At 42.1% G+C, this 23,470-nt stretch overlaps 2 protein-coding genes across 2 annotated transcripts in view; one reads left to right on the forward strand and one right to left on the reverse strand.

Moving 5' to 3' along the window:
• MCPH1 (microcephalin 1) overlaps window positions 1-23,470 on the forward strand; it is a 277,161-nt gene that overhangs the window by 212,490 nt on the left and 41,201 nt on the right. The gene's annotated exons all lie outside the window — the stretch shown is intronic.
• ANGPT2 (angiopoietin 2) overlaps window positions 1-23,470 on the reverse strand; it is a 49,721-nt gene that overhangs the window by 22,731 nt on the left and 3,520 nt on the right. The window lies entirely within an intron of this gene.

Consider the following 23,470-nt stretch of genomic DNA (forward strand, 5'->3'; position numbering starts at 1 on the left):
TCCAGAAAATATAGAGAAAGTAGCTTTGTGTCACTAGCAGTTACCCAAGCATTAGTGAAATGGCTGAAAGAAATACCTATCACAATGGGATAATAATAAGTGTCCTTATGAAGCAGCCTGCAGAAGCACAAAATACACCTGGAATTTACACTTGCTCCAAGTTGAAAACAGTATTTTTTTAAGCACTAGAGCTTTGTGCTAGTGCTAGAAATAACATTAGATCTGTCATACTGTCCCTATTTTGTCCTGTTTCTGTTTTTGCAGAAAGAAAGGGGTGCTTTTAAAAAATGCTCCTGTCCACATACCAAGACTAGAGCTGCTCTGTTTTCTTTTGTATCCAGATATAAATATCTAAGTGGAAAGGAAAGTTTCTTAACGCTAGGATGCACAGAGATAAACAAACATGTCCTGTACACTGCTTCCTTTCCATCTCTACCTTGCACCTATAATAATCTAGATAGGTAATATATGTTGCTGAAGGTAGAATCTTAAAAGAATGGTCAGCTCTAACATTATTGAACATTATCATCTTTTGTGTTCAGGGGATAGTTAAGTTACATTATTTTAAGGAAATTATTATAATCAGTTCAATAACAGGCCAAACATTTCAGTGAAACCTCATGTAGGTAGTCTATTCAAGTACATGCATTGTGTAATACGTATAAAATAAATATAGATTTCTGGTGGTGAGGAAGTGAGTTCAGATAGTGACTGTTTTGGGGTTAGATATACCCATCATTTTTATCTGTATAATGTTGAAGGAAGGCCTAAATACCTTAAAGGCACCAAATCCCATCTGATCTTTGAAGTTAAGCAGCCCTGGTTAGTACTAAGATGGGAGAATCGCAATAAATACCAAGTTCTATAGGCTATATTTCAGAAGAAGAAACTGACAAAACCACCCTTGAGTACTCCTTGCCTAAGAAAACCATGACATTTATGGTGTCACCATAAGTCAACAGGTAACCTGAAGGCACAGACACACACACAGTGTTGAAGAGTATGCATTCTCTAGCATGTTCTGCGCATGCTATCAGGAGCCATGGGAAGTTGAGTGGCTATCTCAGAACTTGGCTTCATGGCTATTTCCCACCATTGTCACCTGCCGTGGCACTGCGCCGGTATTAGCAAACAGTGGAAATTTTATTTAGAGATGAGAGTAGCCTATACAAAGGCTCAAGAGTTAATCACCTTCCTGAACCAAGAGTTCAAATACGTAAGAGTATCTCATACCTACATTGTTAAGGATTAGACAAGAAGTCTGGTATGCCATAACAATGTTGTTTGTTCATTGTTGCTCAACTTTCAAACAAAACATTAAAAAGCAAGGGGTGAGAAACAATGTCTTCCTCCGAAGAATGCCAAAATAACTATTTCAAAATTATCTCAAGGCACGTTCTCATAACCATTTCAGCGTGTGCAGCCAATAACATAATCTAAGGCTTTTCTGAATGGTTACTTTGTTTTAATTTTAAACTGTGTTTAAATTAGTAATTGGCAAAAATGATACTTTGGGGAGGAGTTGAATTCTCTGAATACTGTTTCTCCCAACCCCCTGACCCCATTTCTATGATAGTTTTATGTTCTAAGATCTCTACTGCCCACAAGAACTTTCTGTTCTACAGCTGGGTGCTCTCCCATCTCTCATCATTAAATTCCATTGACCAGTCTCCCCTTACATTTACATGTAGTCATTGGTCTGACTACTCAACACAGAATATGGATACAAATATTTTGTTTAGTGTGTGTGTTTTAGTTTGTACATTCTTGTACAGTGGTACCTCGGGATACGAAATACCCAGGTTACGAAATTTTCGGGATACGAAAAAATCCCATAGGGAATCATTGTTCCGGGTTACGAATGTTTTTTCGGGTTACGAAAAAAATTTTGGTGCTTTTTTCGGCTTTTTCGCACGGAATCGCGGCTTTTCCCCATTAGCGCCTATGGCAATTCGGCTTACGAAGGCTTTTCGGGTTACGAAAGCGGCCGCGGAACGAATTAATTTCGTAACCCGAGGCACCACTGTATACTCATACTTTAACATTTTATACAGAAATAATATTCAAATTTCCGTATATACTCAACTATAAGTCGAGAAATTTATGTCCCAAAATTGCCCCTAAAATCTTGGGTAGACTTATAGAAGGGTAAGTGCACCAGTAGTGCTTAGAAAGGTCCTATAGCAAGCAAGCCTGATGCCCCAATCTCCATTAATTCTTTCCCCCTCCAGTCCGTTTGCAAGCCTTTGCTTCCTATCCTATCAGAAAAACTCCCCTTTGAAAAGCACTTGCTTGGTCCGTTTGCAAGCCTTTGCTTCCTATGGGGAAAACTCTCCATTGAAATCCACTTGCCTGGTCTGTTTGCAAGCCTTTGCCTCCTATGGGGAAAACTCTCCATTTAAAACCATCTCTCCAGTCCCATTTGCAAAAGCTTGCTTCCTATAGAAACAACTCTCCATTTAAATCCACTTGCTTCCTAGAGGTCCAGAGAAGGAGACGGAGGGACGGAAGTGGTATTTCCCCCTTTTCATCCTTCCTTATGGCCCCCTAAGTTTTACCCTCAACTTATCCATGGGTCATATCAAAATCCAGGATTTTGACCCTGAAACCTCCCCTCAACTTATACATGAAGTCGACTTATACACGAGTATATACGGTAGAACAATTTTAGTTAAATAATTTCAATGCCTACCTCAATACATGTGTACATTTTACACATCTTGTCTCAAACACTCACCAACGCTCACAGATACGAACACAGTCTTATTCTTTCATTCGTCCTTTCACTCATAGACATACTCATTTATTCTCATACACACAGACAGAAACATTCATTCTCTTGTGCGTATGTGAGTATACACAAATGCATATGTGAGCGTTTAAAAAACAGATGAAGAGTGTGGCTGAGTGTGTGTGAGAGAGAGAGAGAGGGTGGCGGGACAGAATTTGTGTGACAGACTGTGTGTGAATGAAAGTATCTGAGGAAGAAACATCCTCACCTATGTCTTCTCCTCCTGGGCAGAAAACGTTTGGGATACAGAGGAGGAGGAGGGATCAGGACCTCCATGTCTCGCACTCCCTCTAAGCAATTCTTGCTCCCCCCGGGGGGGTTCTGCCCCACAGTTTGAGAATCACTGCCCTAGACCTAAAGTTAGTTATTCAGAAAAGGGTCAGTTATAATTCTTTCCTATTAAGAATATTTCTGCCTCCTGCATCGGCATCGATATTCCTGGGCAATGTCTCTTTCTTTCCCCTTCTTCTGATGTGGTCTTTACTTCTTAATACTTTAGATGTTAAGCTCTTTCAAATAGGTAAGCGCCCCTTACTTGAATAGTATAAAAGTGTCCATGTCTTGTGTACACTATTCAAGTACATCAGAAGGTGTAAAACTGTATGTGACAAACTGATAAAATATCTATGGGCCCAAATGGACAGACCAAAATAAAGCTGCTTCAGGTCACTTTGGAGGTATGCTGTTTAAATGACACACATATCTTTAAGAGGCCAGAAGCTGCACCAACACTGCGCTCCAGTCCTGTGGAATGGCCTCCTGGAAGAGATCTGCCTCACTACCTCCTTAGAGGCATTTAAGAAGGCACTTAAGACGGATCTCTTCTGGCGAGCCTACCCACCTGACCTCTTGTAGGAGATATTGCTCCATTTCTTGACCATAATATAATCTTAATGTTATTGCCACAGATGACAATTTAGTTTTAATGGAAAAAATGTTATTGCATTTTATTGATGTGCTTTGTGTGTATTTTATTGGCTTGTAATCCTGCCTTGATCCACCCTGGGAGAGGCAGGAAAATTTTATTTATTTATTTATTTCTATGTACCCATTTGCTCTTCTTTAAGAAGAAGAAAGTGGTATGCATGTTTTCTAAGAGTGTAATGATTATGCCACTGTCAAGCGGGAGGAGAGATAGATTGCCTGCAGTTTGTAAGGAAATGAAAAGAAACACAACTTTGTTGTAGCACATACCATTCCTTGAACACCAGTGGGAACTATATTATTAATCATTAAAAAAAAAAGATTTGCTATTTCCTATTTGAAATGAAGACCTCAGTGATCTTTGTTTACGTCTGTTTCACAGAACAAGTCAGACACCAGACTGACAAATTAGTTGTGCTTTTCTGAAGATGTTTTAGTTACTCTTAATCTATGTGATTTATAATTCCACATTGATGAAGAAGAACTAAAATTTCTTGTTTATGAGGTCTTAGTTTTGTTTTGTTTTTTAGTGCTTTTCAAACATAGTTACGCATTCGTGATCTTGGCAATAACAGTTAAATGCAGAACTCCTTTTTTTTTGCCAGCTAAGTGCCACCCAATATGAATGGCACAAATAAATTTTGGAAGACATGATGCAGATCACTGTGTGGGAAAAAAATCTGTCTCAAATGTTAATCAAATACAATGTTGAAAACATTTGTTAGCTTAGACACACTAGGGCCAGAATCCAAAGAGCTTGGGCATAACCAATGGTGTTCTTTGTCATGTATTTAGTTAGAAACAATTCATGAAGTAAATGTAATTGGCTAAGTTTTTTTAAAAAACTGGAATGGGATGGTGTGGAGGTATTGTCCTATGTTTACTGGCCTTAAATATTACCATAAGGACTTAGAAATTCTGGTGCTGGTTATGTTCAGTTCAACCCTCACATATAACCATATGCCAGCCAACCTGTAACCGTTTTGTCTTGTTCAATTTCATTGTGCCTGCCTGAGAAATCACTTTGCATAATGTGGAACAACCAATTCAAAATTCGGAAGACTGTTTCAGATAAGTTTGGGCTGTTATGGCAGACATTGCCATGACAGCAAACCATAGCTATATGGTTTTTTTGTGGGGGTTTTAGGCTATGTAGCCATGTTCTAGAATGACAGCAAACCATAGCAATATGGTTTATTCAGCAGCAGGTTTTATTTCCATATACAGCATATATAAACACAATGGCTGCCTTGTTAATCATATGAAACTTGGATAAAAGTAATAATGAAAACAGCATTTCATAGGTGCCTTAAGGTCACTTGAGGTTCTGTTTTGTTTTTCCTTTTCTAAAGAAAAGTACATTTCCTGTTGCCTCCGTTTTTGTCATGTGATACATACTATTAAGGGTACACAGACAGTGTACTGAACCATAAAAAAAGATCTCAACACAACTGAGCTATGCAACTATCTTCAGTAAAGTATCTAAGGAAATAATAAAAATCTGATTAAGACTGGTCTGTGAGATTAGTATATGTCTGAAGAGCCACAGCAACTGAACTTGACTGAAGGTGCTTACAGTTGCCTGTGTTGGATTCCCAGTTGCCCAAAATCCTTGTATCCACATTCATCCAAACACAGTCACAGTTTGTTTTCAGACATTCTCTCACAACCTGAAGAGGTTAGGGTTAGGGTTAGGCAATGGAGATGGTGCCTATATCTGTGTGTCTCCTCCATTCTCATAGTTTTTTAAATACAGAATAGAGCTTTGACTTACTCCCCCAAAAAACACAATAGCCTACTCTTCATAAAATATTTTGGTAATAGAGTGGAAAAGTAACTCAAATGCCATCTAGTCCATTCCATTACCAGTGTAGGAATGCACTGCTAAAGGCGAGAGGTAGGCATCCAACCTCTGTTTAAAAATGAAGGAATTAGATAACATCCTGAAGTGCAAAGATACATCATTGAATACTAATGTGATGTTGAAGGCTTTCATGGCCGGCATCCATAGTTTTTTGTGGGTTTTTCGGGCTGTGTGGCCATGTTCTAGAAGGGTTTATTCCTGACATTTCGCCAGCATTTGTGGCTGGCATCTTCAGGGACATAGCCTGAAAAACCCACAAAAACTGTTGAATGCTAAATTTAGGATTGTACTGTCAGGGATGATGGGAGTTGTAGCTCTTCACCTCTGGCTCTAACTCACCACCTTGTTATGCAGCGGAGCTGACCAGCTTTGGTCAGTGGTTAATGCTTTTCTTCCAAAGCAGCAGAGTTTCAGAGAATAGGCTGAAGACCCTGACAAACTCTCCAAGCCTTCTCACTCTTCTTCCTGAGATGTTTCCAAACTTCTCCAGGATTCTGCTGGCTCTTGTATCTTCACTCAAGACACCAGACAACTCAGTAGTCTTATATAAAAGATCTACTTTATTCTACTATATACAAATACTAATGCCCTCACAATCTCCAATATCTCCAAAATACTCCAACTACCCACAAACTACATTGGCAAACATAGCAATTATTATAGCCATTGTTAATCACCACCCACTTAGTCAGTTTCCACCCAGTGGGTGTGTACATTCATTTTGATTGGTTCACATAGTTCAACCCATACTTAAGAATTTCATCATTTCACCTTGTACACTTAATGAATCTCAGGTGTTTCCAATTGTACATTCTATAATTCTGTCCTTGACATTCAAGACTTCTAAATTACATTAGCTTTTTCACCTGTGTGGCTTCTTAATTGCTCTTGCTTAGTCATTGTGACTTTCACATACATGTTTTATTTCTACTACTGTATGTCCCATGTTGCATTTTCCTTAACATGTACATGCCATCAAGCTGAACAGTGAAGAAAGTGGATAGGAAGAGACTCATCCCATTCTAGATACTGTCCTGGAGAAGAGTTCTACAAATATCGTGGAGTGCTAAAAAAGACAAATAAATAAGTCCTAGAGAAAATCTAGCCTAGAACCCATGATGACTAAACTGAAGCTGGTGTACTTTTGTCATATCATAGAAAAGACAATAAAGATTAGGAAGCCAGAAGGCAGCAGGAGAAGAGGAAGACCACATTCCCGATGGATAGACTCAATCAAAGAAGCCACAGCTATGGGTCTGCAAGACCTGAGCGGAGTGGTTGAAGACAGGAGGACTTGGAAGCCCCTCATTCATAGGGCCACCATGAATCAAAGTCAACTTGAGGGCAGCTAACAACAACAAATGTAAGAAGCTTCAGCTGCCATATGTTATTTAAAATAAGGAGAGAAAAGATAGCCCATAACATGTTTCTTAATATTGTTCTCAAATTAATCATTTAACATGGCTAACTATTAAGTCATCAATTATCAGTGCTTAAAGGGAGGCAGCTATCCCTATTACTTTTTTTGTCGTGGCCTCCTTAACTATTATACTAAGAAAGCTCCTGAGGGGAATGGTTCAACTAAAATTGGTGCAATGCTCATTATTTTCTTAATAATTTGAGCACTGAGTGGTATATTTAACATTTTGTAATTGCTCTAATTCTGTTCTGTGCAGTCTAAAATTGAGAGAACTGTCTATTTGAAATACATTTTTTTACCACGAGACACCATTAGTATCTTTTAAAACGCCCTCTTAATCTTAGAAAAGATTAATACGCTCTTCTGTATAGTTAAAAAGTCTAGCCTGTAATGAGGATTTGTGTCCTGTGTATTCACACGCAAATGAAAAGGCAAGTACATAACTCCAGGCTGGAAAAGAGTCAATTTAAAACTGGTTTACTGCCCTTTATAGTTCGGGCAGGAAGTCCCTGTAGACTTCTGTTGTTTGTCAAGAAAAAACAATCCTCTTGAGAATGCAGATGGGAATGCTTGAGAAGCCTACAGTATTAGTTTTATACACAGCCTGCTGAGAGCAATTCTGTCAGTCCAGACCTCCAGCTATGCTTTCCTCTCTTATCTCCTTTTCCTGTCAACAAACAAAAAAGGTGAAAGTAACTAAGTGAAGACTAACTAGACTTTGAGAAAGGGGGAAATGCTTAGGGCAACACACACACATATATACACAAAGACCTATGAACACACACAAATGTGTACATGCGCACGCACACACCATTATGGAAGTTTAAGTGATAACTCTTGGAGTAGTAAACAAGGATGGGAACCAAAACTGCTGGGCAAGCAATCATCTTAATGAAAACCATTCACTTGTAAAATACAGAAAGAAAGCTACTGTTCTTAAAGTCAAACACATCAACTCTTTTTGATTGATTCCCCCCCCCAAAAAAAAAAATTACAGTGGCATTCTATGCTTCAAATGCCTGGAGAGCTAAAACTCAACATGGCACTTAATCAGCAGGGATACTCTTGAGAGAACTACCTTTGCATTTTGCTTTTACTTCTGAAGACTGTGGGGTTCAGAAGTAAAAGCAAAATGCAAAGGTGGGCAATGCCTTTGATTGGAAACACTAACATTTAAAGAAAGTGCTTTTTAGTTCTCCAGAACTTGTTGTCATCAGGTATAGAATCATAGAGTTGGAAGAGGCCACAAGGGCCTTCCAGTCCCTTGCTTTTGTTTAAAGAACACAAGCTCTTGATTTTCCTGATGGCCCTGTAGATATTATTGTCTCTTTGGTAATAATTACATGTTTCATCAAACAATGGATCAACCCTACAAAGTGCATAATTGCTGAAGTTGCAAGACTTTGGCAGATGTTTGTTTAGCATTTTTAAAAAATATTATTTATACCTGAATAATATTTATTAAAATACATATATTGAAAACAACATCTAAAAATCTGTTGCAGAGTGTGAAAGGCATGAGAGAGCATGACTAAAAGGTGGCAAAGACAGTAATAAGTGAGCATGTCTAAGAAGAGAGTTCACAGTTTAGGTCTTCTCTGCTTAATCTTTCGAGGTGAGGGTACAATAAAAGGCCCCGGTGATGATGTATGAAAAAACATACAACAACTTCTGTATGTTTATTTAGAAGTTGAACTCATTCTGTTCAGTGGGGCTTATTGCCTAGGATGTGTTTTTTAGGATTTTCATCCCACATGACTTACGGTAATTCAATGATACACTGGTGCCTCGGGATACGAAATGATCGGGTTACGAAATTTCCGGGATACGAAAAAGTTGGATTGGCAAAAACTGTTTCGGGTTACGAAATATTTTTCGGGTTACGAAATTCATTTCGGCGCGAAATTCAAATGCTGCAAAGTGCAGCTATAGGCTTTCCAGTGCTAACGGAAAGCCTTTTCAGGTTACGAAATTTTCGGGTTACGAAAGGAATGGCGGAACGAATTAATTTCGTAACCCGAGGCACCAGTGTATTGTTATATGCCCTGAAGCTTACTCCAAGTAATGGCAACCCTGTCCTTGGGTTTTCTTGGCAAATTTTATTCAGCGGAGGTTTGCCATTGCCTTCCTCTGACACCGAGAGTGTGTGATTTGCCCAGTGAGTTTCCATGTCTGAGTGGGGATTCAAACCCTGCTTTCCCAAAGTTCTAGTTCAACATTCAAACCAAGACACCACACTGATTCTCTAATTCAAAGTTGTTGTTGTTGCTGTTGTGTAACTTCAAGTCATTTCAAACTCATGGCTATCCTACAGCCAACCTATCCTGAAGTTTTCTTGGCATGTTTCTTCAGAAAGAGTTTGCCATTGCCATCTTCTGAGGCTGAGAAAGTGTATTTAATTATAAGTGGTGTAATCCAACAACATCTTTCATATTGTGTAATGATGTCCAAACAGAGTAACCACATAGCAACTTTTCAATCTGCCAGTTTCCTATATTGTGCTTTTTTTTTCTGAAGAAATTTTGCAATCCTGTGCCTATCCATATGCTGAAATCAAAACACTGACATTTGAGCACTGAAATAAAAAGATACATAAACTATGCAGTATATCATTTGCATAGCAATGGTGATCATGAGACCTGATCCTAAGTGACTTTTAGTAATAATCATGATAATTGTGAACCAAGCCCAGGTGTGAGCAGTCCCTACACATTTATTTAGCTGTTTGTGCTTACACTCTACAGATTTAAAATGGAAATAATTTTATTCAGAATGCAAAATATTGTAAAGGATGAGATTGTGGGAACAGAGAAGGGAGTGCCTCCAATACAAGAGCATATTTCTAATGCACCCCTACAGTATCCATGTGAAAAATCATGACCCTCTTGTAGTTTCTCAGCATTCCAAATATTTGGAATATTCCTTTTTAAATTCTGTCTTTGGACAAAATATGTGTGAGAATCAGGCAGCTTTTTAAAAAACTGGCATTATTCCAGCTTTGATGTATAACATTTTTCTGCATTCCATGTACTGAATGCTTGATGAACTTCCCTTAAAAGTAGATTGGTTTCCATTGTGAACACTGTTGTGCAGTTGAGTTCTCTATAGTATTAAAGTTGCTCTATGCAGAGATTTCCCTTCATGGCATTAATAAGAAGGCTTTTCAAGGGTGCTGTATTCGGTTTTGTCTGCATGCACACACAGCAAAACAAACTAGTCGACTGGAGTTTCTCACTTTAGATTGCCAGTGAGGAATAATATTTTGAAGACTTCCCTATGATGCAAAACACACACACACATATACACGGAGAGCACATGCTGGACTAGAATCTCCCTCACTTATTTTTTAGCTTTTTATGTTTTCTTTAATGTTATTTTTTATTTTTTGCATGAGAGACCATTCACAAATGTCATTTTCACCTGCAGTCAGAAGTACAGTCTAGTCTGTAATTCAGGATTTTATGGTTATGTTGATATAGAAGGGAATGTTGAGTACTTTGTATTAAAAGTCCTCCCATAAAAAGGAGATTGATGTCATTTTCCTGCTTCTCAGAGTAGGCAAGGTATCAGACTGTAACTAGTATCAGAACTTCCTTTGTCAAGTACATAAAAGGGGGATTTGTTTACTTTTAAGCTCACCAAACTATTAATATTAGCAAATAATAATAACAATAATAGTCCTGGACTTTGCATTCCCATGCCCTGCTGGTTGAGCTTCATTTTAAGAGTTCTATGAAACATGTTAACTGTTACAACGTGAATACTAAATCAATGAGAATTTACAAGTCATGATACAGACAAGATGACCTTTAAGGCCTATCAAATAAATGACATTCAACCTTGATGTCAGCGACATGAAAACTCATTAGTCTGTCTGTGTGTGTATTTTTAAGAGAGCCAATATTGGGGGGGGGGGGGGTGTCCAGAAGCATCTGTGGTTTTAGAAGCCTTAAGGGTGAATTCTGCCTCATCAGAATTTACTAGATGCCAGGGGATTCCCTTATGTGTCAAATATAATAAGAAATTCTGTTATTTTGGGTAATAAAAGATGCTATAATGCATTGTAAAGCATCTCCCCACATGCTAATACTGTGGACCTGCCACACTGGTGGGGTGGCAAGCTGCAGATTTGACCGCCCATGAATTGCCACACCAATATTATTCCGTGGCGGTGCATGCACTCAGACATGAGGCATGACCATCCACTTTTTTTGCCATCGGAGGGACCCCAGAACTGAACTCCTGCAGATGGAAAACCTCCGCTGTGCAATTTGGTATGCTTCACTTTTGTCCGCTTCTAATAGAATGAAAGCTGTAACTTCTATTTGCAAAAAGAAATTACTAATATCTCAATATTTGAAGTATATGTGAAAAGACAGAAATGTAATGAATTGTTGAGTTCTTGGTTGGGCATGTTTTTTCATGGGTAACTAATAGTATTTCACTGGTTTAGCTAGATGTTCCAGTTCACTAGGAAACAATTAACAATATGGCTTGAACAGGGACTGAAGAGCACTTCATCCAAGATCAAGAATATTTAATAGGAACCTTGTATGTCATTCATAAGAGTGATGCTGAGATGGTGCAATCTGCACTCAACATTTCCTGAATGGTGTGTGAAATGACTCTTTTGGTTTCCCCAGTTGACAATTCCTTGGTTGTTGTCAAGTAGAATCCACAAGAAGCCACTCGCTGGATTAATTGAAAAATGTGTTGCAACACACATTCCCACACTCTACACCCCGCCCTTTATCACACACACTTCTGTTTCTTCTTACTCTCTAGTATGTTGGTTGGTCATCCTGTATCTTTTTCTTGTTTATCCTTACACCACACCACCTGTCTCTCCTCCTCTATTCTGTTATCCTTTATGCTTCATCTCCCTCTGCTTCCACTGTTGCTCTGTCTCTCTCTCTTCTGCTCATCTCTGTCTTACTGCCACCTCTTCTCCTTCCAATGTCCTTTCCTCTCCATTCTCACACTCTCCCCCTTTCATTTCAGTATATGGTCTGCCTGTGCCATCCACAGACTTGAGCTCATGCAGACGGCAAACCCAGGGGTACAAAATGGTGCCTGTGCCGCATGCAGGAGTGCACTGCCATTCAAATCAATGGAACTTGAGGTCCCATGTTTTTTCGCATACACAGGGGGGTGGGGAACGAGTCACCCACATATACAAAGGGACCACTGTAATGATATCAGAAGGCTTTGCTGGATGGCATGTGTGTTTATCTTTCTTTGTTGTTCACCTTCCTTCTGTGCAGTTGTATGGCTGTGTGCAGACGTCTTGTTTGAAGTTCATTGCCTTCAATTCCCCCCTTCCCGTAAAGTGCATTTCAATACTTCTGAAAGCCTACGTATATAGCCATCAAAGCATGCAGATAGTGTCCTCTTGTTGCTCCATTTTGACCCATTTTGCTTGGAGTTAGATGGAGTAATATCCCCCCCCCCTTCACCTAAATTACTGTTTGTTTGGTAAATTTCATTAGGAGTTGCTTGCTTCTTACATATTTTTTCTTTCATATATTGATCAAAGAAAGAAAAAAAGATAATAAGTATTCATGAATCTACCCAAAGAGATGTTACATCTTCAGATACTAAAAATGATAATATCATTTTTAAAAACCATATGGGAACTTACTGATATTCTGTCAAAGATATAATAGCAATTCAACTTACTTTGTTGCCGGGGGGGGGGGGGACATAATGTCCATGGTCACATGACATAGTAAGCCAGAGATCCACTGGAATCTTGATTTATCATGGGCAAATAACATGCTGGGGCACATTTCATGATAATTCCCACTTGATGTAAGAGCTACTAGACAAGGAACAAAGCTTTGCACTATGCTTATAATGTCATGTGAACCTAGGTGCAGCTGCCACTCTGTTTTTATTTGTTTGTTTTGCTCTCCCTCTCAAAAAACTTGAGATGGAATCCACAGTTAGTTTTAGTTTTGTGTATGGATCAACTTAGGTTTGTTCAGAGAGAAACCAGAGTGGCAACTGCACTCAAATTATCATAAATGATAACCAAGCCAAGGAACAAAGTTCTCTGGTTTCCTTGGCTTTTTCCACCATGAAAGGGAGTGACTGGGTAGCATGAACCAACACACTGCTTGCCATTGCTTACCACTGCGGTCCCCTGGTTTATTGTTTTATGTAGACTAGGCCACTGTGTTGTGCAAAATCCCTGAAATAGCAGTCTGTTGGCTTTGATGGAGGGTAGGCAGACAAGCAGTTTAGCAGAGAGGGAAGAGTCCATCATGCGTGGGTCTTACTGCCTTCTGCTGCATGCTCTGATTCTCTGGAGTATGTTTGTAGGACCATCAGCAGCTGTAACTGTGAGGAAATTGATGCGCGCGCACACAAAGAAACCCCTCCACTCCATCCATGAGTAGAGAGAAGTGCTTTCTGCTCATGTCAAACCACAGGGTTTAAATGATGATGCAAACCCCCATCTGTTTATGCATCATAGGTTATAACATGCCTTCAGAGATAATTTTATATGCCTCCAGACCCCAACTGTGAAACTTCTCAAATTATACTCCTTACTATTTTTTTGTGGAAAGCAACTGAGTTGGCTTTGCTTTCATGCTAGATTTATATAGCAATAAAGGGACTGTGCTGATTTCCCAAGCATGCTGCTTGTATTTTAGCTTCCAAGTACCTATTTGCTAGTTGCCAAGCATTGGACTCAAAAATAATATTGCACTTGAAGGTAATTGTTCTTAAAATACTGTGTTTTGGAATAATATAAATATATCTCTGCTTGTAACACATAAATACAGGCTTTCCCATTCTTAAGAGACTATTTGAAAAAGTTCATATTCATCATTTTAAACAGCTCACAAAGGCATGATATGGGTTCCCAAAAAGAAAGCTATCCAGCAGGCAAAAGTGTCTCAAATATCTACAGTGGACCCTTGTTATACGCTGGGGTTTGGTTCCAAGATCCCCCGGGTATAACAAAATCCGTGTATGCTCAAGTCCCATTAAATGTAATGGCATAGCAAAATGGTGTCCCTTATAAAAAATGGAATATCAAGGTAACTTTATACTTTTTTGGAACATTTTCAAACCGTGTTTGCTTGAATCCATGTATAAAAAATCCGTGTATAAGAAGGGCCAACTGTATAATGTTTTCTACTAAAGAGAAAAAAATATTATTGCTCTTGAATAAAAATATTATACATTAGTGATTGTTGGCGATCACCGTGGTGCCAAGGGGCCTCATCCTCCTCCCCGGCTTGGGAGGAAGCCTCAGCCTGCTCCCAGGCCGGGAAAGAGTGTGGGGGCCGCTTGGCATCGCAGCGATTGCCACGGTGCCAAGGGGCCTCCTCCTCCTCCCCGGCTTGGGAGGAAGCCTCGGCCTGCTCCCAGGCTGGGAAGGCGCGGGGGCCACCCGTCATCGCGGCCATTGCCACGGTGCCAAGTGGCCTCCTCCTCCTCCTCCCGGCTTGCCTTCACTCACCGGGAAAGGGCTCCGTGAAGGAAGGGTGAGGGCCCTTTTGCTGGCCTCTGACGGCCCCAGGAGGGACCCTCAGGGGCCGGCAAACACCGGGGGAGGAGCCAGAGGCTCCCTCCCTCTGAAAAGGGGGTGGAAGCCCTGGAAGCCCCACCCCCTGGAGGGCAGAAGCCCCACCCCGGCACCCAGCCCCCATCCTGGGGGTGGAAGCCCCGCCCCCGGCACGCGACCTTAAAAAGGTTTGCCATCACTGACCTATATTATTACTATGTTATCTTTCAAGGATTAATGTGTGGCTCTAATGACATATAAGTGAGATGTCTTCCACCCAACTGCCTCCATATGTTCTACTTGTCCAGCTCTGTGTCCTCATCTGTGTATGAAATAGTATCTGCTGTTGTACTGGGCCACTACAACATCCTTTGCAACATGAGCCCACTTGTACATCTCCATGCACGAACTTTCTAAACAGTTATTTGGCAGTAGAGATAAATTTTGTAGATGCTTTCTGTTTTCTTTTCAAAATTTGCTGTTGTATTACCTGTCCAACAGAAAATAGATGAGAACTATTTTGAGAACTGTTAAATCTCCTCCTCTTATTTATTAAATGTATTTATTGACTGCTTTCTGCACAGCAACACTCCCAGAGCAATGTACAGTTATAAAGGATTATTTTAAAATAGTTTATGTTAGCCTTGTTACCACAGAGAAATCTCTGTCTTGTTTGCTCTCCAATCCAGGCTCTTGGAGTTGAAGAGACACACAACGGAGTCTGTTGTTGTTTTAGTAGTTGTTTCCAATTTATGGTAATCCTAAAGTGATCCTATCATGGGATTTTCCTGGCAAGATTTGTTAAGAGTGGGTTTGCTTTTGCCTTCCTCTGTGGCTGTGACAGTGTGATTTGCCCAAGGTCACCCAGTGGTTTCCATGGCTGATTCAAACCTTGGTCTCCAGCCCTCCATATCCACGGATTCAACCATTTTTATTTATTTTACTTATTTATTTTATTTCTATGCCGCCTTTGTCCCAAAGGAACCCAAGGCGGTTCACAATATAAAAACATATGAAAACAAAATTGTTTAAAACTATTAAAATAAACTAATTAAAACACTACAAAGTTAAAATTTAAACCAGGGGTCGGCAACCTCCAGCCCGCGGGCCGGACCCGGCCCGCGGGCGCCTTTCCGCCGGCCCCCGCTCCCTCCCGCCACCGAAATCACTGCCGATTTCGGCGGCTTCAGCCGCCATTTTGCTCTTCAAAATGGCGGCGCCCATTTCGAGGCCCGCTGCGGCCTCCGGAGCCCCGAAACGGGGCTCCAGCAGCTGCAACGGGCCTCTGGGAGGCCCGCTGTGACGTCCGGAGCCCCAAAACGGGGCTCCAGGAGCCGCAACGGGCCTCTGGGAGGCCCGTTGCCGCTGCTGGGGCCCCCCAGGAGGGCTCCTGCGACGGCAGGGGGCCCCTGGGAGGCCCGTTGCCGTCGCTGGGGCCTCCCAGGACGGCTCCTGCAACAGCAGCGGGCCCCTGGGAGGCCCGTTGCTGCCGCTGGGGCCTCCCAGGAGGGCTCCTGCGACGGCAGGGGGCCCCTGGGAGGCCAGTTGCCGCCGCTGGGGCCCTCCAGGAGGGCTCCTGTGAAGGCAGCGGGCCCCTGGGAGGCCCGTTGCCGTCGCAGGTTCCCTGCAGGAGGGCTCCAACGGCGGCAGCGGGCCCCTGGGAGGCAAGTTGCAGTCGCTGGGGCCCTCCAGGAGGGCTCCTGCGACGGCAGCGGGCCCCTGGGAAGCCAGTTGCTGTCCCTTGGGCCCTCCAGCGTGAACGTCAGCTGTCCCCGGGGAATCCAGTGCATAAATCCCTTTTCCCTCATGAGGGCTCCTCGATGGCAGGAGGCTCATCCCGAGGCCCGTTGCCTGCACCAGGGTCCTCCAGAGGGCTCCAACGGCGCAAGCGGCCCCGGGAGGCCAGTTGCCGTCGCTGGTTCTCCAGGAGGCTCCGGGGGCGGGGCCCTGGAGGGAGCCAGTTGCCTTCACACGGGGTCCTCCAGGAGGGCGCCAACGGCGGCAGCAGGAGCCCATGGAGGCCCTCCCCGTGGCCGTCCAGGGTCACGCCAGGAGGGTCCAGTGGAAGCAGTTGGGCCCCTGGGAGGCCAGTTTTTCCTGTCCCTTGGGCCCTCCTGAGGACCACCAGCAAAGGCCCACGGGCCGCTGGGAGGCCCGCGGCCAATGCAGGAAGCCCTCATGGGGGGCCAAGGGACGCAGACTGGCAGCCCCAGGGGCCCGCTGGGGGGCAGTTGTCCGTCGCGGGGGCCCTCCAGGCGGGCCACTCCGACGGGCGGCAGCGGGGCCCTGGCATCAGGGGCCAGCAAAGACGGGGAGGCCTCCAGCGCTGGTGGTCCCCGCCGGCTCTTTCCTGGCCTCTGACAGGGCCTGGGGCCCCGTAAGGGGCCGGCAAAGAGGAGGTGGCATGGCCCCTGGGGGTGGAAGCTCCGCCCCTGGGGTGGAAGCTCCGCCTCTAGCATGCGGCCCCGCCCCCGGGGGTGGAAGCTCCACCCCCCGGCTTCGGCCCCCCGGTTGTCTGAGGGACACCAACCCGGCCCCCGGCTCAAAAAGGTTGCCTACCCCTGATTTAAACATTCAAAAGTTAAAAAACACAGTGTAAAAAAAATCCCCCCCCCCCAAAAAAAAAAAAACCAGGCTAGTGTGATTTTAAAAAGCCTGCCTGTATAGAAATGTTTTTACCTGCTGGCAAAAAACCAGCAGGGAGGGGGCATACCTAGCCTCCCATGGAAGGGAGTTCCACAGGGTGAGAGCAGCCACTGAGAAGGCTCTCTCTCATGTCCTCACAAATGAGCCTGGGGTGCTGGTGGGACTGAGAGAAAGCCTTCTCCTGAGGATCTTAGGACTCTAGTTGGTTTGTATGAGGAAATACGGTCTCTCAAATAATCTGGACCTAAACTGTATAGGGCTTAATAGGTCATGACCAGTACTTTGAATTGTGCCCAGAAATGAATTGGTAGCCAGTGAAGCTGTTTCAATACAGGAGTTATATGCTCCCTATAATTGGCGCTGGTCAGCATTTTGGTTGTGGCATTTTGAACCCGCTGAAGTTGCCAAACCATTTCCAAATGCAGCCCCACGTATGTGTTACAATAGTCCAAATGGGCTGTAGTCAAGATATGTGTCACCATAGTCAGATCTGACATCTCAGAGAATGGGTACAGCTGGCGCACTAGTTTTTACTGTGCAAATGCATTCCTGGTCACTGCTTCTTACCTGGGCATCCAGGCTCAGAGTGGAGTCCAGGAGGATACCCAAGCTGCGAGCCTGAGATTTCAGGGGGAGTGTAACACCATCCAGCACAGGCAAAGCCCCAGTTCCTTGATCTGCCTTACAACTGACCAATCTGTCTTGTCTGGATTAAGCTTCAATTTGTTTGCCCTCATCCAGTCCATTACTGACAGCAGACCATTGGTTCAGCACAGAGACAGCTTCCGTGGAGTCAAATAGAAAGAAAAGATAGAGTTGGATGTCCTCTGCATACTGGTGACACCCCAAAGCTCCAGATGACTTCTCCTAGCAGTTTCACGTAGATGTTAAATAAGATGGGGGACAACACAGAACCCTGTGGGACTCCACAGGCCAGCAGCCAAGGAGTCAAACAAGAGTCCCCCAGTACCAGGATGGAAATTGGCCTTGCCGCAGTGAAGTATTCACCACTCCCTTTACCCACTCGGCCAGTCCCCCTCTAGTTGATTTCAGAAGCCAGGAAGGGCAAGGATCCAGTATGCATGTGGTGGCCTTCATTTCTCCAAAGATCAAGCCACCCATGGCTTGAAAATATTCCCCCCCCCCCAAATTTTGAAAAGCAAACTTTAATTTTACCATTATATAAGGTTCACCATTTTACTGTCCATTGTATACAATGGGACTTGAGCATCCATGGATTTTGGTACATGTGGGGGGGGGGGAGCTGGAATCAAACCCCAGTGGATACCAAGGGCACACTATGGTCCAGCATTCAGACCACTGCACTGCCCCATGCTGGCTCTCTGCTAAATATCTCAAATTCTGGGCAGGATCATATTGAAGAAGCAAATTTTCAGATATTGTGGCTTCAATATATTTACATGTTGTAGGTCACAACCAGTACCTTGAACTAAGCTCAGAAAGAAACTGGAAGCCAGTTTTTAGGGCATATAGTCTTCTTTCACCCCATCAAAGTCAACAATGCATTATTTTTGTGTCTGGGGAAAGGTTAATGCTATTATATCTACAGAGTTAATATTTTGCTTGTAACAAGTTTGTTTAAGTATTGGGTAAGAAATCAGTGATATGTCCTTTCTCTACCGAAAAGGGGGATACAATTGCGCGGCACTGTTGCGCAGCAAGAAAGGAGCACACAGAAGCAGCTCCTTTTTTGCGGTGCACTTGCACCGCACCAAAGTGCCAGCAACAGTGCGATGATTTGCCAGCAGCACAGCGCTGTTTGGACGCTGAGCTGCTGGCACATCATCACTGTGCACACCATCTGGATGGTGTGCAGCTGCGGCGGCCCATTATGTGTGCACGCCCCGCCCCCGAGCAACCCGAGCACGTCATGGGCATGCTGCCGCAAAGGGCCCATCTGTACCGGGCCAAAGTTATTGAGATTATTTTGTTTGTTAGTAAGACATTCTGGAGATCAATTTTGCTTCTAGGTATGCTATACACAGGACATGAAAGAGCAAGACAACTGCCTCAGGTATTATATGCTGGAAGGCTGCAGAAGCCTCCTAGCCATCTCTCCCATGTCTCCTGGTCATTTGCCTCTGTGAAGATCTGAGCTGTGTCTGCCACATAGCTTCTTCTAAACTAGCCTGCAGACATTAGATTCAGTGGAAGGAAATATTGTTGTTGTTGTTGTTGTTGTTGTTTACGTTATTTATACCCTGCCCTTCAGCCCTAATGGTTCTCAGAGTGGCTTACAATTATTATTTTTAATAAGACGGTTCCCACCACCATTGTCAAAGTAAAATTAAATTTCCAGTCTAATTGGCTTCTTTATATGGAATGGCAGGAGGAATTGCCTCCTTGTCATTTATCTTATGATCATGGCTAAGTCACATGCTCTCAGCCTCATGGAAAGGCAATGGCAAACCTCCTCTGCACAAATCGTGCCAAGAAAATCCCATGATAGGGTTGCCTTAGAGTCACAATAACTCAGAACAACTTGAAGGTACACAACAGCAATAACATTTGCCTTAAGCAGTAGAATGTCATGGGTTGGCCCCTTAAGTTAGTTAGAGAGATCCTTTCAGATCCCAGAGAGTTCTCATATCTGTTAATAGCTGTGCAGGAACAGCTTCCCAGGCTATATGGCATGTTATATCTTATCTCTATTACAATATTAAGGGATTTGAAAAGATCAGTACATTTTCCTGTGCTCAGTTGACCTCAAATTGCCAAAGCAAATAAAGTTCAATCAGTGATACAAGTAGAACCAATGCTAGTAATGAGTAGTATATAATTATTATAAATAAAAGTAAATATTCTAACTGACATGCCAGAAAGGTACACATCAGTTATTTGGGATTTCAGTGTATGCTATAGTATAGATTTAATTAGAAGCCTTTGCATGACATAACTTAAAATGCTTATTTATATTAAAAGCCAGGCAAACATAGTTAGCATAAAAGATTGTGTCTTTAACTCTCATATACAGTAGTAATATTAGGTTCTGTCTGAGAACCAACTCTCTGCAGTACTGCCTTGTTGATCTTTTTTAATGCAATCAGCCACATAGCCTTAACAGTGGGATGAAAGTCTGTCTATGTGAAGTTGTCCAAATGCTTGTATAGGGATGGGCGATACTATAGTTCTCATGTCCAGAATTTGGAACTACATCTCCCAGAATCACTCCATCAATACTGGCTATATTCGCTGGGGAATTCTGAGAATTGCAGTGCATCAAAGTAATATTCCAAGCTCTGATCCTGCCTGTACAATTCAGCCACGGTGTTCACAGTATTTTCAGTACCAGTCAACTGATTAATCAAATATTGAACGTATATAACCATATTCTATATTGAGTAAAATCACAGTTCCATTTAACTCTGTCTCTGGCCCTTCAAAAAGACATGGGAGACAGCAGGGATTAACATGTAAGTCAGAGAGTATGTTTTATCATCAAGCTAAGGTTTCCATTGACTACCTGTTATGTAAGAATAAAACTATTTGCTTATTTCATTTTTGCATTTTACAACAAACATTTCAAAAGTTTTCTCCCTGCTGCACCAGGTTATAAGAGCTCTTGAATATTTTCCAATGATTTATTTGATTTGATTATTTGATTTTTGTAAAATTTGATTCTACAATGATTTTGTGCGCAACCTACTTTTTAGCTCTTCCTGATGGTTGACAAATTGCTGAAGAGGTAGCTCAGCAGAAGTCTTATTGCTCTTATATAGTTGAAAAATTGTGTGATGGTTGACATTTCTGATGAGTTACCTTCACTTGTTGAGACATCCTTTCTTAACAAAGGCAAGAAAAATTATTGTTCTTTATATTCCTTCTGTTACTTGACCATGGTAAAAACTTTGATATATATACAGCGTAGTATGATAAGTAGCAGTGGCATCCTTTTCTGCTGTGCTTGAGTGATGTCAGATAGCATTGGTAGGAGGAAAGAGTCTGCTGCTATCCAATCCTTCTGAAATCAGGGTCACCTAAATACTTAAGATCACACATTTACAGCCTTCCAACTTTGTCCAGAGTTTTACTCCTGTGTCCAGTTAAACCACATTGTATAATTTCATGGTAGGAGCCCTGGTGGCACAGGGGTTAAATGCCTGTACTGCAGCCACCCACTCACAAACCACAGTACCAGCCAGGGGCGCTGGGTTGACTCAGTCTGGCATCCTTCCGAGGAGGTTGCTAAAATGAGTGCCCAGCTTCATGGGGGAAATTAGCATAAACATTGTAAACTGCTTAGGGAGTGCTTAAGTGCACTGATAAACAGTATAGAGATGTACTTGCTATTGCTAAACAAAAATGAAGTTTTATGATTCCCACATTTCAAGTGATCCCAGTGGCGCAAGTCTCAGACTGCCAACCTGCCATGGAGTAATGGTTGCACAAGTCATATAGTGCAGACATGTGTGCTATGGATGGTTTGCATTACAAACACACACAAATTGGGGTGTTCCATCAACCTCCATCCATAAGAGCAGAAAGAAGGTGGCTGGCACACTGTGCATTTGATATTACTACACTGTGTTAATCTCCCGTAAGTTAAGTCATGCAGATGAGCCAGTCATGTCAGAGTACAAAAAGAGTTTTAATGCTTTTACCACCTGTCATATCAGCCTAGGACAGAACTCAGGCAGCACAGTATCCAGCATCAGTGAAAGCACTCTTTTTTAGGCCCTATTGAAGGGGGCATTTTTTACACAAAATGCCGGGGAGATTTACATCTTTCCCTACACCAAACTGGAAATTGATTTTTAATTTTTTTTCCTAGAAAGTAACTCAGACAAAGATATTAAACTAATTATTGTTGTGTGCATTCAAGTAATTTCTAATTTATGGGAACCCTGAGGCGAACTTATAATGGTTTTTCTTGGCAAGATTTGTTCAGAGGTTTGCCTTTGCCTTCCAAGGCTGAGAGAATGTGATTTTTTCTAAGGTCACCTAGTACATTTCCATGGCTGAGCCAACCTTGTTCTCCAGAGTCATAGTCCAATGCTCAAACCACTACACCATACTGACTCTCATTAAGCTAATACTGCATATTGAAGATAGTGTATAGTTTAACCCTTGAGAGCGGGAGGTAAAGAACAGGAGATCCTATAGTTTCTCAGAAGATCTTGTACTTTCTGAGGAAGTGTTTTCTTAGCAATACAATGACACTTAATTTTTACTGAGTAACATGTTGCTGTTATTCGCTTTTTAAAAAAAACTGTAAGGAGGTACCTTTTAAAGCAAGAGTAGGCAACCTGATACTCTCCAGATGTTTTGGACAACAACTCCTCTAATCTCCAATGATTGGCAATGTTGACTGAGGTTTATGAGTTCCAACCCAAAACATCTGGGGGGCACCAGATGGTTTACCCTGGCTTTGAAGCTTCTGTGAGAGAATAGACGGACGCAGACAGCTACTGTACATTTGCTGCTAAATCAACAGATCACCTCACAGCTCCATTCATCTCATTTGAAACTACACACAGAGACAGTGGCCTTTGGTCAGTTTTGCAGCACTCAGTGAATTTCATGCCTTATGTTACTGACAGTCACTGCAGGATATGAGAGCAGCTTTAAAAATGTTAGTAGTCATAATGTTTCATTAGTATGTTGAGATGTTAAGGGAAAGGAGTTGGACAGTTAATGATTACCAATGTACAGTAGACGTGGAAAAGAAAACCAAGAATAAACTGAGCATACAGAACTGAGCAAGAAACAATATTGTTCCTGCCTGGACACTCTGATAAGTCTCAGTACAGTATTTGGGGTATCTGGGACATATTCTGCACATTTTGGCTGAACAAGTATGTATGTGAATGTGTACACATACATGTCTGTGTGTAGATGTATGCCATTAATGCTGTGTGGCATGTTTGTATATTTGTGGAAGAAAAAAACAAGTTATTAATCAAGAGAAAACAGCAGCTAAAATTTGTTTACAGTGAGTTGTGTTTGTAAGTACAATTTTTTTATCTATCATTACATAGTATTTTAGATGCGATTTTAGAATGTTTTAAATAGAGATGTGTTTTGCCTAGCCAAAGGCAAACTGACTGGCTCCTATGCACTATGCAAAAGTGGAGAAACTAACATAGAATTGGAAAATTCCAGAATTGGTGCAGGTTTGAAAGTAATTTGAGGGTTTCAATACATATGTGCACTGTAGATTTCACTCTTCTCTTGAAGTATGAGTTGTTGGAAAATGCCACAATAACCTGCCCTGTGGATTGGTATGTTAGACATTTGTTTTAATTTTTGACTACAGATATACTAGCCCTTGAATTTATTTATTTA

Source organism: Sceloporus undulatus, chromosome 1 (genome assembly GCF_019175285.1).
Source record: "Sceloporus undulatus isolate JIND9_A2432 ecotype Alabama chromosome 1, SceUnd_v1.1, whole genome shotgun sequence".
Taxonomy (NCBI): domain Eukaryota; kingdom Metazoa; phylum Chordata; class Lepidosauria; order Squamata; family Phrynosomatidae; genus Sceloporus; species Sceloporus undulatus.